Here is a 17,172-nt window from a genome sequence, read left to right on the forward strand (position 1 = left end):
GAGTAGGGGGAAATCCTCAAGTACCCTGCGAGAGACCGGCAGGGGTTTGTTGTTCTTGTCAGTTGTAACAAAACTGAGGTCAGGGCAGGTCTCAGTTAGCCAAGCGGCTGATTTAAATGTACCTCGGTCTTTGGCGTCAAAGATTAGTTGAGTATTATGATCTTCTGTCCATTTCAACAGGTCTTCGCCGTTTTGGTCAGATATTCGATAATTCCACAGTTCATGGTGGCTATTAAAGTCACCCACGTATATTGCTGGGTGAGGCAGGATTTGAAGGGCTTGTGGGGGCCACGATTGCCCTGGAGGCTTGTATATATTATTTATTGTGACTTCACCCACTTTTATAATGACTTCGAGAATCTCGTTTGTGGTAGATGTTGATACGAGAGCCACTTCTTCGATATCTCTCCTGACGTATGTTGCCGTGCCATAATGTCTGTGGTGTGTGGCGCCTATTAGGTCATAGCCAGGTATTATGCCCCTTGATCTTAGCTGCTCGTCATCTTCAGTATGGGTCTCCTGAATTGCGACTACGTCAATGTCGTTCTTTGTTAAAACTTTATGCAAGTACATGCATTTGGCTCTAGTTATGCCTTCAATATTCAGGTGGCAGACTCGAGTCAGCGATCCGAGTTCTCTAGTCAAAGGGTTCGTTTTGCTAGAATTCATCGTGATTTGCCGTGACCAGGAGATCAACTAAGGATTATCTGGTCGCCTGTACTTTGCTAGTTCATTTAGCGTTACCCAGGGTGCACGTGTAGTATTCTACTACGGACGCGAACTAGCTTTACACCCCTGTTCACTGATACATTTGTTTGTTTACATGTCTCTGTTAGTAATTCTCAACCTCTTGTCCATTACCGACGGGACTTTACTGTGAAGCACCCCGAAGGGAAGGAGGAACGAAATGAACCTTCCCTGAGATTATTACGGCAATTACAAAATCGAATCAGGTCTACAAAGAACTTGGTAATATGAGCCTACTTGTCAGTATGGCGTTGCATCGCCTCTGGTCTGGATCCATGCACTGATTCGGTTTGGACTAGCGTCCTAAAGCTGTTGTATACCCTCCTGAGGCAAGTTGGCTCACAACTAAAGCGGGGCCGAGCGGAGACGTCTGTGCATGAAATCAGGATAGCATTTGGGTACCTGCGAAGCGTCTCCGACGCTAGTAAGATTACCAGCGTTCAATTACTTATTAACCATTTTCACACTCGTCTTGTTACACACCGATTTTCTAATTTTTAACGCCTTACTGTTGCGTGCCGTAACACAACTGTCATAACTGATCTTTGATATCCAGGGCACTGAAGTTGACGTCAGAGAAGGTGTCGTACATGTTCCGTCGGTGACAGTTCTGGGTATCTTGTCGTCCACGGGAGTATCCCACCACCCAAACGGTTCATAGAGACACCTGCTGTGTGTTCACGAGCATTGTCCAGTGAAAAACTGCCCCATGATTCTTTCTCACGATGGGTAACACGTGAAAGCACAGGATTTTTCAGATATTATGTTGTGCCGTCAGAGCTCCCTCAGTCACTAACAGTCGGGACCTGAGGTCATGACCAGTGTCTTTCCACATTCTGACGGCAGGACTAACAACACTACCCTCTCCAATACATTCTAAATATGGGACCTCTTCCGAATTCGCCATGATACACTACTGGCCATTAAAATTGCTGCACCAAGAAGAAATGCAGATGATAAACGGGTATTCATTGGACAAATATATTATACTAGAACTGACATGTGATTACATATTCACGCAATTTGGGTGCATAGATCCTGAGAAATCAGTACCCAGAACAACCACCTCTGGCCGTAATAACGGCATTGATACGCATGGGCATTGAGTCAAACAGAGCTTGGATGGCGTGGACAGCTACAGCTGCCCATGCAGCTTCAACACGGTACCACAGTTCATCAAGAGTAGTGACTGGCGTATTGTGACGAGCCACTTGCTCGGCCACCATTTACCAGACGTTTTCAATTGGTGATAGATCTGGAGAATGTACTAGCCAGGGCAGCAGTCGAACATTTTCTGTATCCAGAAAGGCCCGTACAGGTCCTGCAACGAGCTGTCTAGCGTTATCCTGCTGAAATGTAGGGTTTCGCAGGAATCGAATGAAGAGTAGAGCCACGGGTCGTAAAACCTCTTAAATGTAAAATCCACTGTTCAAATTGCCGTCAATGCGGACAAGAGGTGACCGAGACGTGGAACCAATGGCACCCCATACCATCACGCCGGGTGATACGCCACTATGGCGATGACGAATACACGCTTCCAATGTGCGTTCACCGCGATGTCGCCAAAAACGGATGCGACCATCATGACGCTGTAAACAGAACCTGGATTCATCCGAAAAAATGACGTTTTGCCATTCGTGCACCCAGGTTCGTCGTTGCGTACACCACCGTAGGCGCTCCTGTCTGTGATGCAGCGTCAAGGGTAACCACAAACATGGTCTCTGAGCTGATAGTCCATGCTGCTGCAAACGTCGTCTAACTGTTCGTGCAGATGGTTGCTGTCTTGCAAACGTCCCCATCTGTTGACTGAGGGATCGAGACGTGGTTGCACAATCCGTCACAGCCATGCGGATAAGATGCCTGTCATCTCGACTGCTAGTGATACGAGGCCGTTGGGATCCAGCACGGCGTTCCGTATTACCCTCCTGAACCCACTGATTCCATATTCTGCTAACAGTTCAAATGGTTGACATGGCACTGAGCACTATGCGACTTAACTTCTGAGGTCATAAGTCACCTGGAACGTAGAACTAATTAAACCTAACTAACCTAAGGACATCACACACATCCATGCCCGAGGCAGGATTCGAACTTGAGACCGTAGCGGTCGCTCGGCTCCAGACTGTAGCGCCTAGAACCGCACGGCCACTCCGGCCGCCTCTGCTAACAGTCATTGGATCTCGACCTACGCGAGCAGCAATGTCGCGATACGATAAACCGCAATCGCGATAGGCTATAATCCGACATTTATCAAAGTCGGAAACGTAATGGTACGCATTTCTCCTCCTTACACGAGGCATCACAACAACTTTTCACCAGACAACGCCGATCAACTGCTGTTTGTGTGTGAGAAATCGGTTGGAAACTTCCCTCATGTCAGCACGTTGTAGGTGTCGCCACCGGCGCCCACCTTGTGTGAATGCTCTGAAAAGCTAATCATTTGCATATCACAGCATCTTCTTCCTGTCGGTTAAATTTCGCGTCTGTAACATGTCATCTTCGTGGTGTAGCAATTTTAATGGCCAGTAGTGTACTAACAACGATGGCATCCGAGGTAGTGAAAAATCGCAATTCTTCGCTGTACACAGAGCGATGGCATTCGTCAGCATGTCATGCTTCCTGTTCTCGACACTAATCCAAATGAAGTCGTTAGTGTTGTGTCGTTAACAGTAGCATAGGCATGAGACGGCATCGCACTAGTTCAGCTTCAGGCAAGTGGTTCAAGACAACACATACTGGTACAGGGTGGTCGTTACTTGTTCCCAGATGGCAGACGCATTTGTGAAGGAGCTACAATGTGTGAGGTGCACAGTACAGCGATCCTCACTTGTGGGGGTCTCACGCGATCGACCGGAACCTTGACGACGAGTATAGCTACGCTCGTGTTCCCACCGTGACACTGTCACAGCGGAATACTCACACATCCGCATATTGCGTGATTCAACCAGCCGCCCAAATGAAGGCCCTCGGTGAGGCCCCATTCAAACTCACTCTAATGCTGATAACGCTGTTCCATACGAGTGCACGGGATGTCTGTGTTCTTCACAATGATCACTGAACACCTGACGATATTCAGGACCTCTGTATGCCCTACCAGGCTGGTGACAGCACTAATACACTCCGGTGACCGTGTCTTCTTTTATTTAATTTTTTTATCAGTCTTCTGATTTAATGCAGCGCGCCGTAAATTCCTATCCTGTACAAACCTCTTCATCTCAAAGTAGCACTTCGAACCTACGTCCTTAGTAATTTGTTGGATGTATATCAATATACATCTACATCTACATCTACAGGGAGACTCTGCAAATCACACTTAAGTGCCTGGCATAGGGTTCATCAACCACCTTCACAATAATTCTCTTTTATTCCAGTCCCGAACAGCGCGCAGAATAAACGAACCCCTATATTTTTCCGTGCGAGTTCTGATTACCCTTGTTTCATTGTGATGATCGTTTCTCTCTATATAGGTCGGCGTCAACAAAATATTTTCTCATTCGGATGAGAAAATTGGTGATTGAAATTTCGTGAGAAGTTTCCGCTACAACGAAGAACGCCTTTGTTTTAATTATGTCCATCCAAAATCCTATACCATATCCGTGACACTCTACCCTATTTCCCTACATCTAACACATCTCCGTCTTCCTTTACGGTTTTTACCTTCTACAACTCCCTCTAGAACCATGTAACTTATTCCCGTATGTCTTAACAGGTGTCCTACCATCCCTTCTTCTTGTCAGAGTTTTCCATATATTCCTTTCCTCACCAATTCTGCGGAGAACCTCCTTATTCCTTACCTTATCAGCCCAACTAATTTGTCTGTAGCACCACATATCAAATGCTTCTATTCTCGTTTGTTCCGGTTTTCCCAAAGTCGATGTTTCACTACTATACAATGATGTGCTCAAAACGTACATTATCAGAAATTCTTTCCTGAAAGTAAGGCTTACATTTGGTAATAGAGACTTCTCTTGGCCAGGAATAACCTTTTCGCTACTGATGGTCAGCTTTTTATGTCCTTCTTGCTCTGTCCGTCTTGGGTTATTTTGATGCCTAGGTAACAGAAGACCTTGACTTCATCTGTTCCTTGATCACCTGTCCTGAAGTAAAGTTTCTCGCTGTTCTCATTTCTGCTACTTCTCATTACTCTTGTCTTTCTCCGAATTACTATCAATCCATATTCTGTACTCATTAGACTGTTCATTCCATTCAGCGCATCCTGTAAGTCTTCTTCACTTTCACTGAGGATAGCAATGTCATCGGGGAATCTTATCATTGAAATCCTTTCACCTTCAATTTTAATTCCACTCTTGAACCTTTCTTTATTTACGTCATTGTTTCTTCGGTGTATAGATTGAAGAGTAGTGGCGAAAGAATACACACCTGTCTTACACCTCTCTTACTCCGAGTACTTCGCTGTGGATCTTCCACTGTTATTGTTGCCGCTTGCTCTTGTATGTATATTGCTCGTCTTTCCCTAGAGCGTACCCTATTCGTTTTAGAATTTCGAACATCTTACACCATTTGACATTATCGATCGCTTGTTCCAGGTCGACAAATCTTATAACCGTTTAACGTATAACTTTCACTGAGGATAGCAATGTCATCAGGGAATCTTATCATTGAAATCCTTTCACCTTCAATTTTAAGTGTAACCCTTTTTTGCCAGGAAATGTAACTACAACACATTCAACTCTTGATAACGCTATCGAGCGAAAATAAACAATCTTATTTATATTTATACGGATTAGCTTAACACGACAAGATTGTCTGAGGTAGCGCAGGATCGTAGTCCTCTGCTGAACACAAAGCGATGCCAATCATCAGCAGTTTCATGCTCTCTAGTCATAGCACTACTCCAAATGCAGCCGTCACATTACAAAAGGTTCTTCCCCGGGAGAGATATCACAATAGTTCTCACGAAAATTAGAGCCACGTTAAACACAAAGTAAACGTTGAAAAAGTAAACGTTGATAAAGGGAACATCAACACAGCACCTCTCAATGAGTATGGAGACATAAGTGTCTGTTCAAATCATGTTTCGTGAAAAATATGTATGAAGTGAAGGGGAGAGTGCAGTTATATAAAATAATGGTGTGAAAACAGTACATACGACACTAATAGAAAAAGTAACCACCAGACATATACAACAGCACTGAAAATGCAACTACAGTACCATATTTAGCCACTACTCATGAGAAATTACTTCAAAACTGCACATAATTTTTTCATGACTACTTTTTAGATAAAATGGTGTCAAAACGACAGAAGTGGGCAAAAAAAGAAAAGAAAAGAAAAAGTCTGTAGAGATGCTTTTCCATAGCCAATGTAATATTCAGATGAGCAATCGAAACAAAACTAAACAAAATGCTCATGTTATGATTTTTAGGCCTACATTAGATAAATGACCATAAATTTTATATTATACTTTACAGGAATAAATGGGTGTCGAAACATGTCTAGTTGAATAATAAGAAATAAATAGCGTTCCTGCATAAGGTAGAGATCAAAATATACCCAAATTTTAAATCTGAAAACACAGAAAACGTCAAGAGTAGTATAAAACGCAAGTAAGGTGATTCTGTAATTATGTTTGTTTGGAGGCAGATATCTGCAGGCCCGACACACATGGATGTCACTGCACCACAATACCGTAGTACGCCGCTAGAGGAACCAAAACAAAATGGCACATCCTATTTGAAATGTGGAGTTCCGCTAGATAAATTGTTTTCTGAATTTGGTGGGAGTACCGTATATACTGAACTGAGGGATGTGTGCGAGAAAAAAGCAACCATCGTACACTCAAACGGCAAAAAAAACTGGCATAGGCGTGGATATTCAAATACTGAGACATATAAACAGGCAGAATACGGCGCAGCGGTCAGCAGCTCCTATATAAGCCAACAAATATCTGGCGCAGATGTCAGATCGATTACTGCTGCTAAAATGGCAGGTTATCAAGATTTAAGGGAGTTCGAACGTGGTGCTACAGTCGGCGCACGAGCGATGGGACACAGCATCTCCGAGCTATCGATGAGGTGGCGATTTTCTTTACGACCATTTCGCGAGTGTACCGTGAATATCAGGAATCTTGTAAAACATCAATTTCCGACATCGCTGCGGCCGGAAAAAGGTCCTGCCATGTGACAGAAGTGCAATTCTTCCGAAAATTGCTGCAGATTTGAATGCTGGGCCATCAACAAATGCCAGAGTGTGAAACATTCAACAAAACATCATCGATATGGGCTTCCGGAGTCGAAGGCCCATTCGTGTACCCTTGATGACTGCACGACACAGAGCTTTACGCCTCGCCGGGACCCGTCAACACCGACATTGGACTGTTGCTGACTGGAACATGTTGCCTGGTCGGACGAGTCTCGTTTCAAATTGTATCGAGAGGATGGACGTGTAGGGGTATCGAGACGATGTCTTGAATCCATGAATCCTACATGTCAGCAGGGCACTGTTCAATCTGGTGGAGGCTCTGTAATGGTGTGGAGGTGTGCAGCTGGAGTGGTGTGGGTCCCCTGATACATCTAGATACGATTCTGACAGGTGACCCTACGTAAGTATCCTGTCTGATCACCTGCATCAATTCATTGTTGATTCCGACGGACTTGGTCAATTCCAGCAGGACAATGCGACACCCTACACGTCCACGATTGCTTCAAAATGGCCCCAGGAACACTCTTCTGAGTTTAAACACTCCCGCTGGCCACCAAACTCCCCAGACATGAACGTTACTGAGCATAAATGGGATGACTTTTAACTGTCCCTTAACATAGACAAATGTAATGTATTGCGAATACATAGAAAGAAGGATCCTTTATTGTATGATTATATGATAGCGGAACAATCACTGGTAGCAGTTACTTCTGTAAAATATCTGGGAGTATGCGTGCGGAACGATTTGAAGTGGAATGATCATATAAAATTAATTGTTGGTAAGGCGGGTACCAGGTTGAGATTCATTGGGAGAGTGCTTAGAAAATGTAGTCCATCAACAAAGGAGGTGGCTTACAAAACACTCGTTCGACCTATACTTGAGTATTGCTCATCAATGTGGGATCCGTACCAGATCGGGTTGACGGAGGAGATAGAGAAGATCCAAAGAAGAGCGTGATAGCGTTACGGAGATGTTTAATAAACTCAAGTGGCAGACTCTGCAAGAGAGGCGCTCTGCATCGCGGTGTAGCTTGCTCGCCAGGTTTCGAGAGGGTGCGTTTCTGGATGAGGTATCGAATATATTGCTTCCCCCTACTTATACCTCCCGAGGAGATCACGAATGTAAAATTAGAGAGATTAGAGCGCGCACGGAGGCTTTCAGACAGTCGTTCTTTCCGCGAACCATACGCGACTGGAACAGGAAAGGGAGGTAATGACAGTGGCACGTAAAGTGCCCTCCGCCACACACCGTTGGGTGGCTTGCGGAGTATAAATGTAGATGTAGAACGTTCAGAAGAGACCTCCACACCCAAGTACTCTTACGGGTTCATGGACAGCACTACTTCAGGCGTTAGTCGAGACTCTGCCACGTTGTGTTTGCGGCACTTCTGCGTGCTCGCGGGGTCCTACACGATATTAGGGAGTTGTACTAGCTTCTTTGGCTCTTCAGTGTATGACACAGTGGTTAGGTCGTACAAGCTCTTCCAGAGTGGTCACACAGGTCTCAGGCGAAGAAATAACTGGCAGCTATTTGTCTATGAAGAATCGTTAACCTGCTCACACCCATTTGAAAAGCCCTCCGAGTCGAAGCAGCAGCGGAAACTCTGCAGATGTGTCAGGCCATTCCAGCCGCCTAATCACCACTGGGCATAGTGCTGGGCTATCACCAGAACCCGGACGCAAAGGAGCAAAGCTGGCAATGGAAACATACGAACACACCACCCGGGAAGGTGATACTGAGTGTTTTTTGGGACATTCATAGTGTGGTGTCAACAGGCTATGCTTTTAAGCGTCAGTCACAAGAGAATACCACCGAAAATATCCTGAAAACTGTACAGGAGGCTGCCAAAACGTCGCGGGAAGCTGTCCAAAGTGTTGTTTTTGGTCCAGGGCAACGCCTCCTCTCATTCTGCACAAAACATACGCGCACTTGTTTCTTCCTTGGGCTATCAGAGGAGGTGTGATTTTTTTATCTACCAAAGTTTTTTTTTCCAAACAATATTGTCCCCTTCAAAGTAGTTCCCTTCGGCAACTATACACCGATTGAGTCATTGTTCCAGTCTTAGTGGCAGCGTTGAAAGGCCTCAACTGGTAGGGCATTTAACATGTCGGTCATATTCCTTTGAATGTCCTCTAGAATCTAAAAATGAGGTCCTTTCGAGACGTTATTAGATTTTGGGAAAAGGAAAACGTCACAAGGAATCAGATCAGGTGAACTGGAGGGCTGTGGAAGAACAGGAATGCCTTTTTATGTCAAAAATTCCTTTATCGAAGTGGCCGTGTGCCATGGGGCGTTGTCATGATGCAGCATCAACTTGTCTCCAAAGTCCGGTCTCACTCGATTCACCCTTTTCCTGAAACTTTCAAGGACATCTTTGTAAAGCACTTGGCTCACAGTTTGTCCAAGAGAAAAACTTTATGCACAATAACCCCTAACCCCAGAATAGCAAATCAGCATTGTTTTGGTCTTTGGTTCGCTAATTCGAGCTTTTTTCAGTCGAGAAAACGTCTCGGTGCGCCGCTTTGTCTCAGGATCGTACTAAAAAATCTATGGTTCATTGTCTATAATCACTCGAGTGAACCTTTCGTGGTCATCGGCAGTTCTCTCAAGAATATCATCACGCACGTTTCCTCGATTGTTCTTCTGCTCACTTGTGAGGCTTTTCGGCACAATTTTGGCACAAACCTTTCGCATGTGTAAAGCTTCGGTCAAAATTAGATGTCTGGTGAAAGTGTTTGACAGGTCACCCATACGTCGGTCTGATCTCGCAAGAGCACGCATAAGGTCGAAGTTTGCTCGGTGTTTGAAGTTTAAGGTCGCCCTGAGCCAGTTTCGTCTTCAACCTGTTCTCAGCCTTCCAAAAATTATTTATGCCAGCAAAAAACTTACGAACTTGATGAGGAATTTTTGCTGTGTGATTGTTTCAACTTTTCAAAGGTTATACTCACAGATTCACAAAGGTTAACACAAAACGTGACGGCACAACGTTTCTCTAAATTCCGTTGTTCCATTTTCGCAACAAACAACAGAAACACAACTTCAGTGATGGTTCTCTCAAAAATCACGTGATGGCTGTACGGAGCTGAGACTCGGACTGAGCATCTGGGAGGGATGAATACACCGGTCTACACAAGTAGAACAATAAAGCGTTGCCATATAGCTCGCAGTGCTCGCATGCTCGTTTCTTTTATCACACACCTCGTACTTTTGTGTCACACTCTTATTTTTCTCATATGGTAGTCAGTGATTTCTTGCTCTATCCTGGGATGAAGAAATCATTGCGTGGCACATATTCACGTATGGGCAACAAGGTGGTTCTTCGAATTGGATTGTATCCTGAACCGTCAAAATGAAGACTTCTGTAACCGAGGTCTCTGCAAAGTCATCCACTGAAGAGTGAATATGTATAGTCCAACACCACTACCAACGGCCTGGCTCAGTGCTCACACAGTTTCCCATGAGGTCACCGAAGTTAAGCACTTTCGGGCTCAGCTATCACTCGGATGGGTGACCATCCGGATCTGCCACGCGCTGTTGGCAAGCGGCGTGCACACAGCCCTTGTGAGGTCCATTATGGAACTACTTGATTCAGAAGTAGCGTTTCTGGTCACGAAAACTGACAGCAGCGGAGAAAGGGGTGTGCGGACCACAAGCTCTGCCATATGCACGTCGAGTAACGCCTATGGGCTGAGGATGACACGGCGGTCGGTCAGCATCATTGGGACTTCGAGGCCTGTTCGGATGGAGTTCTTTTCTACTAACAGCAGAATGATCTTTTCTTGATGATAATAAAAACATTATGACTGCCCTTACAGTGGTTGTTACTGCATTCAAATCTTCCTGTGATCTATGTTTGCGAGGAGATGGACAATTTAACGTGGCTGTTTTAATTAATTCAATATTAGCTAAAATATAGCTTCTTACATGCATTTCATTACCTGTACCGAGGTAGTTAAACTACCTAGGGTGTCTGAAATAGCACTGATACATGTGATGTAATGAAAATAATGCCATACAACCTTCGTGAATCAACAAATACCAACTAATCAATAAAGCAATACAGTCCTCCGCTAAGCCTGTTATACAAAATACGCTTCTTGTCTGTCTGTCGATCGCTGTTTTTTTATTTCAGAATTACTTGTTTCTGGCAATGTTGCCCATCTTCAGTTGTGTTAATCGACAAAATAAATCGCAACCTGATTTTAATCCTATGGCTACAAACCTTAAAAAATTTATATCTAATTATAATGCGGAGGTTCCATAATACAGCGGCCACATATCTGTGATGATACTTTACTTCGTGTATTCATTAGTTGGTTAACACTTGACGATTTGATAGTGTTAACATTTAGTTAATAAGAAACGCGTAAGCATGGTACAGAGTAAACCAAGAAGGAACGAGCCAGTTCATTCTTTAAAAACTGGTCACTTTTCCACTCAAAGTCGTCAGCAATTAACTTCAGCGAACTACAGGTGGTAATCCAAAAAAGAAACTGAAAACGATCACTACAGAATGTTTGTATTACTGTATACTCTATTTCCTATTAAATATTATCCAGTAAAGAGTACCAGCTCAGTACGACGGCAACTTCACCGACAGATCTAATATAAACTTCTCGGCTTTCCAGCACTGTGAGGGCGTCGGAATGGCGCTGCGTTTCGATTAGATTAACTACCGCCATCATCTGCCTGAAACTTGAGAACTTTATATTAGTTCAGTTCACCAACAGGCTACACAGAGAAACTCTATTGAAAGGAGAAATTCGGCTGTGTCAAGCAACTGCAGAAAGTCCGCTCATTTCATTCACACGTACCATTGTGCACGTTGCGATACTCACAAATTGTAGGATATGTTTACTTATTGTTTCCAACCGAAGGGGACGTCATCATAAGAATACATGCCCCCTCTCGATCGTTAACATGCTTTCAAGTTCGGTCTCGTTACTATACCTGTTGCGTTTCAGGAAGGACAGGAATCTTTTGTGCCAGGCTCGAAGTAGCATCAGGTTCAGATAATAATTTAGTGACAACAATGGAACTGTTTATAAATAAGAATTTACAAAGAATAATAAACTATGATTATGATATATCGTAAATAGGGATAAATACCATCCACCTTTTGCACCTGAATATTTTATTATTGTTTTACAAAACATTATTCACTTGAAACATATTAGGTACCTTCAGAGATCGAGAAAGGAATGAAAGAGATAACTGTTTAAGTAAATGAATCTATAGCAGCCAACTAGTTGCAATAAAAGGTGGTTTTATTCAACCTTTGACCACGATTTGGACGGATGTAAACCTGTTTTCTTCAGAAATACATGTAACCTGAAGATAATGTAGAGCAATAACTACAAACCAGGAAACACAGGAGTACGCGTCCAAAATTAAGCGTCATACAGAGACTAGATCCCCACGAAGGGTTAGGAATATCACATATATCATAATGCATTGCCAAAAGAATAAAAACTAAAAACTTGCACTTACTAAAATTTAAAATTGGAAAAACACCAAAAAACGAAATGATCTATCATTTGTCTACTGAAAATACCATTTCAGCGTACATTATTGTATACGTTATTAAATATTCTGGCCCCTATGATCAGGGCTTATCAAGTAAGAACAGTTAAAACTTCAGAAATAAAGTGAATCAAATAAAATGTCAGGTCGTATTAGGAGCTGGACGCCGAGTGGCAGGAAACGGAGAGCGTGAACACCAGAAAAAAAGGCAATTGGCGCGTGCTCCGAGATCGAAGTACGCTTGCGGCATCTATGGTCAGTACGTGGAAATACACTGAAGGAGAAGGGGGGGGGGGGGAGGAGGGAGAAGGGAACAGTGAGGAATATAACATTTTAAAGGATGTTATTATAAAGTAAAATACGCTATCTGCGTCTCTGAGTGGTTACCGCACGTTTGACATAGAACATGGTTGTGATTACATTGATCTGACCATACCGTGTATCATAGATCATATACCCAGAAGAAAAGATGAACTTTGTTTCGACTTTGCCATTTGACTTGTGCTATGGTGGTTTCAAGTGCAAGTGATACTAATGCCGTTGAGTGTAAGTGTCCTTCCTAAGTAAAAATAATGAAGTCATACTATATAGAAGGGTCACTCCAAAAGAAATGCACACTATTTTTTTTTAATCCATCTTTTATTCTACAAGTTTGAAAGTTGTACAGTGTGTAGATACATCCTTCAGGAACAATATTTTCATTTCTCCACATAATTTCCATCCCTCTCAACTGCGTTACGCCATCTTGGAACCAGTGCCTGTATACCCGCACGGTGAAATTCTGGACCAACCTGTTGGAGCCACTGTTTGGCAGCCTGCACAAGGGAGTCATCATCTTCAAACCCTGTTCCACGAAGAGAGTCTCTCAGTTTCCCAAAGAGATGATACATGGATCCAGGTCAGGACTGTAAGGCGGGTGTTTCAGTGTTGTCCATCCGAGTTTTGTGATGGCTTCCATGGTTTTTTGACTGACATGTGGCCGTGCATTGTCGTTCAATAACAAAACACCTTTTTTTGCCGATGTGGTCGAACACGACTCAGTCGAGCTTGAAGATTCTTCAGTGTCGTCACATATGCATCAGAATTTATGGTGGTCCCACTTGGCATGATGTCCACAAGCAAGAGCCCTTCGAAATCGAAAAACTTTTCCAGCAGAAGGTATGGTTTAAAATATTTGTTTCTTGGGTGAATTTGCATGATGCCACTCCATTGATTGCCTCTTCGTCTCTGTTGAAAAATGATGGAGCCATGTTTCATCACCTGTCACAATCCTTCTAAGAAATTCATCTCCACCATTCTGGTACTGTTCCAAAAGTTCGCTGCGTACCGTTTTTCTTGTTTCTTTGTGAGCCACTGTCAACATCCTGGGAACCCACTTGGCACAAACCTTTTTTAACGCCAACACTTCCAGTATTCTGCAAACACTTCCTTTCCCTATCCCAACGCAGCGTGACAATTCGTTCACTGTGATGCGTCTGTCAGCAGTCACCAATTCGTTAACTATCTGCACATCGTCTGGAGTGTGTGCAGTACGAGGCCTGCCGCTGCGAGGACAATCCTCAATATTGCCGTGCCCGCTTTCATCACGTAACCTGCTTGCCCACCGACTAACAGTACTGCGATCGACAGCTGCATCTCCACACACCTTTTTCAACATCTTGTGGATGTTTCCCACTGTTTTCACAGCACAGGAATTCTATGACAGCACGTTGCTTCTGACGAACGTCAAGTGTTGCAGCCACCTTGAAGACATGCTGTGACGGCGCCACTCACGGGAACAGGTTGAACTAAGTTTGAAAACAAGCGGGAATGATGTATCTACACACACTGTAAAACTTTCACACATGCAGAATGAAAACTGTACTTTTGCAAAAATAGTGTGCATTTCTTTTAGAGTGACCCTCGTAGCTTTTATAAAAAGCATCAGTAAACATTATTAACGGAAGAGGTGTCTTCACTGTAAAGGCGTATACGTAAAAAGGGTATATGCCTTCAACACGATTGGTTACAGGAACACCCAGGAATGTTGGAGAAGTGTAGATAGTCGTCTTTTGCTAGATGCATAACTAGGCTGAAATATGTTAACAGTGCGTTGCTGTTCCCGTACGTTTCGTTGAATTCCTTGTGCAGACTGAAGTAGGCAGACTGCACCGCCTATCGCTTTCACTAGACGTGGTAAAAATTCTGAAAGAATTGTACCTACTGACTTAGATGTGTAAAAATGGCCGATGGTATTAAATAAAGGCAGTACTTTCCACTCAAGCTATAATTATTTATATCTCTTCTGTGTTCCACAGTTAGTTCCGAATTTTAACTCCCCTGTCTAATGGAAAGCTGTATAAAAGGCACACAAAAATTTCTCCCTCAAAACGTGGAGAAAATGCAGTCTGAAAGAGATAGAAATTTCCAGTAATTTTAAAAATCAAGCAGGTACGCTGATCAATCAGAAAACTGACATACTAAACAAAAAACGTTTTTCGATACTTTTAATTACTCTCTCTTTACAGTTAATCAAGCCCAAAATAACGATACCATTTGTGATGGCCTAGGAGATTATTTACACTGGGATGACAAAGGTCATGGAATACCTCCTAATATCGTGGCGGACCTCAAAAATGGTTCAAATGGCTCTGAGCACTATGGGACTCAACATCTTAGGTCATAAGTCCCCTAGAACTTAGAACTACTTAAACCTAACTAACCTAAGGACATCACACACACCCATGCCCGAGGCAGGATTCGAACCTGCGACCGTAGCAGTCCCGCGGTTCCGGACTGCAGCGCCAGAACCGCTAGACCACCGCGGCCGGCTGGCGGACCTCGTTTTGTCCAACGCAATGCAGCAACTCAACGTGGCCTGGACTCAGCAAGTCGTTGGGAGTTCGATGCAGAAGTACTGGATCTCTACAGTCGTCCATAATTGCGGAAGTGTTGCCGGTGCAGGATTTTGTGCACGAACTGGCCTCTTAATTATGTTGGATGGCGTTCCTATCGGGCCATGTAGGTGCCCAAACCAATCGCTCGTACTGTCCAGGATTTTCTTCAAACCAATAGCGAACAATTGTGGCCCGGTGACATGGTGCATTGTCATCCACAAAAGTTCCATTGTTATTTGGGAACATGACGTCCATGAATGGCTGCAAATAGTCTCCAAATGACGAATATACCATGTAAACACAGTCCTCACCATTATGGAGCCACAATTAGCTTGCACAGTACCTTGTTGACAACTTGGCTCCATGACTTCGTAGGGTCTGCGCCACACTTGAAACCATCAGCTCTTACCAACTGAAATCGGAACACATCGACCAGGCCAATGTTCTCCAGTAGGCAAAAGACCAACCGACATGGTCACGTCCAGGTGAATCGCTGCAGGCGATGTCGTGCTGTTAGCAAAGGTACTGGCGTCGGTCGTCTGCTGCCACAGCCCATTAACGCCAATTTTTCTTCGTACTGTCCTAACAGATACCTTCGCCATACGTCACGGATTGATTTCTGCAGTTATTTGATGCAGTGATGCTTGTCAGGAGTGACAACTCAATGAAAACGCCGCTGCTCTCGGCCATTAAGTGACGGCCGTCAGCCACTGCGTTGTCCATGGTGAGAGGTAACGCCTGAAATTTGTTTTTTTCGGCGCACCCTTGACACTGTGGATCTGTAAATAGTGAATTACCTAACGATTTCCGAAACGGTATGTCTCATGCGTCTGGCTCCAACTATGATTCCCCGTTCAAAGAGTGTTAATTACCATCGTGTGCCCATAAGTCGGGAACCTATTCACATGACTTTACCTGACAGCTCCGTCAATGCACTACCCCTGCATACCTTGTGTACGGAGGGATAGCTCCATCATATGTAAGTTCTTATCGCTACTCCATGACTTTTGTCATCTCAGTCGTCTATACCATGAGTGAAACTGTTAAATTTTTGGGTATTTTTAACCATTCTACATTCATATTTTTTTGTATTACTATATTTACTTGATGATTCAGTAGACGCAATAATCACAATTAAAACAATTGGACGACAATGATACTGAAGATATGAATATTCAGACTTTATAGATTGGGTATACGAAAAAGTATACGTGCACAGACCACTGTAGCTGTTGGTCCGTCCTTGTCTTTATTTTTGGGTCAGCGCTATTCCTTGGCACTTTTTCTCCACGTAAGTGCTTTGACTATCTGTCAAGCCATCATCAAAATGGTTCAAATGGCTCTAAGCACTATGGGACTTAACATCTGAGGTCACCAGTCCCCTGGAACTTAGAACTACTTAAACCTAACTAACCTAAGTACATCACACACATCCATGCCCGAGGCAGGATTCGAACCTGCGACCGTATCGGTCGAACGGTTCCAGACTGTAGCGCCTAGAACCGCTCGGTCACTTCGGCCAGCTCTAGTGAACAAGTGCTCATACCTCTTAAGGCGTGCATTTTTGATACCATGTTTACCAGACAATTACGTCTTGTTTTGGTCCATAATATCTCCTCCCAAAACATGGAAAGGAAAGAGCTTGCAGTAGAAGACATTTGTTTGAAAAAATCGAGGATGAAGAGGTGCTCACAGCTCTTAATGTATGCATTTTAGAGCCTGTATTTACTAGAATTGTTTTGCTTCGAAGGATCGTTCCTGTCATATCCCCGAATATTGACCATTCCTCCTGGAACACATTGTACACTGCAAGAAGGTGGACTGTAACAATTTTATGTTAAAAATGACAATAATGAAGTTATT

The sequence above is a fragment of the Schistocerca nitens genome, chromosome 4 (genome assembly GCF_023898315.1).
Source record: "Schistocerca nitens isolate TAMUIC-IGC-003100 chromosome 4, iqSchNite1.1, whole genome shotgun sequence".
NCBI lineage: Eukaryota > Metazoa > Arthropoda > Insecta > Orthoptera > Acrididae > Schistocerca > Schistocerca nitens.